The sequence below is a fragment of the Octopus bimaculoides genome, chromosome 1, assembly GCF_001194135.2.
Source record: "Octopus bimaculoides isolate UCB-OBI-ISO-001 chromosome 1, ASM119413v2, whole genome shotgun sequence".
Lineage (NCBI taxonomy): Eukaryota > Metazoa > Mollusca > Cephalopoda > Octopoda > Octopodidae > Octopus > Octopus bimaculoides.
The window spans coordinates 1,005,150-1,007,012 of NC_068981.1; positions in this window are offsets into that span (position 1 = coordinate 1,005,150).

Here is a 1,863-nt window from a genome sequence, read left to right on the forward strand (position 1 = left end):
ATGCGAATGGAATTTCTACATAGATTCTGCCCACCAAATCCACTCACAATGCACAAAACACTTGCCCAATGTGTCGCGAAGAGTGGAACTGGATCCAAAACTGCCTGGTTGCAAAGCATGCTTCTTAACCTCACAGCCATGCCTCCGCCTATATACAGCCAGATAAAATTAATGACTAATTATAGTTTTAATCAACTCGAAATTACCAATCTTGCTGAGGGCTTTCTTTTTTTTTTTTTTTCTTTTTTCAGTAACAGAAGTGGGCGTGTCTGTGTTGTAAGAAGCTCGCTTCTCGACCACGTGGTCCCGGGCTTAGATGTTTCCTACTATAGACCAAAGCTTTGTAAGTGGATCTGGTAGATGAAACCTGAAAGAAGCCCGTCATGTGTGTGTGAGCGCGCGCGTGCGGGTGTTTGTGTTTGCTCCGCCACCAACATTTCTTGGTGTATTTAAGTCCCTATAACTTAGCGGTTCGGCAAGGGAAGGTACCAGTTGAGAACCGGGATCGATGTAATCGTGTAGCACCCTTCCCTCAAAATCTCAGGTCTTGTGCTTATAGTAGAAAAGATTATTAACAAAATGCTTAGAGCCATTCCGCCCGTTTTCAGGTCCTGAGTTCAAATTGCGCCGAAGTCGACTTGGTCATTCATCCTTTCTGGATCGATAAAATATGGTACCAGCCAAGTACTAGGAGCGATGTAATCGACTCACCCGCCTCACTTCAAAATTTCTGGCCTTGTGCTTAAATCAGAAACAATTTTGAAAACACTTGCGTGAAGAATCTATCAGGAATTATGCTTGGAAAGATTATTGATCATTGGATTACGATCTATTGATCCAGCCATGACCACCTCGGTTTTAGGACAACTTAAGAGATAAAATAACAAACTTAGGAGACAATAGTTTTATTGATTCACAGATTTTCGTTTTTCTTGCTTTTTACACTGTCTCAAGCATTAGACTGCGGCCATGCTGGGGCACCGCCTTGAAAAGTTTTTAGTCGAATGAATCGACTCCAGTACTCTTTTTTTATTTGAAGTCTGGTACCTATTTTATCGGTTCTTTTGCCGAACCGCTAAGTTACGGGGACGTAAACATACTACCACTGGCTGGAAAGTGGTGGTAGAGACAAACACACACACACACACACATATATATATATATTCTTTTCTACTCCAGGCACAAGGCCCAAAATTTTGGGGGAGGGGGCCAGTCGATTAGATCTACCTCAGTATGCAACTGGTACTTAATTTATCGACTCCGAAAGGATGAAAGGCAAAGTCGACCTCGGTGGAATTTGAACTCAGAACATAAAGACTACTAAGAATTCCGCCCGGCGGAATATATATATATATATATATATATATATATTGGAAGACATTGCCCAAGGTAGCATGCAGTGGGACTGAACCCGGAACCATGTGGTTGTGAAGCAAGCTTCTTACCACACAGCCACGCCTGCGCCTATATTGAGACTCATCTTGCTGCAATTAATAAATTCAGTCTAAGAAGACATTTGCATTTAAAGTTGTGCCCCATGATCAAGGAGTGAGATTCTTCATCAGTTCAACCATTTCCTTTCAGCTTGAAGGGTTACGTGTATCTTTTATCTATCACCCTGTTACTTGTTTCAGTTGTTAGACTGCGACCATGCTGGGGCACCGCTTTAAAGAACTCTTAGGTCGCTCAGTACATTTTTTTTTTTTGGTAAGCCTGATACTTATTTTCTCACACTTTTATGCTGAACCGCTAAGTTATGGAGACGTAAAACACACCAACACCAACTATCAAGCGGTGGTGAAGGACAAACACACACACACACACACACACACACACACACACACACACACACACACACACACA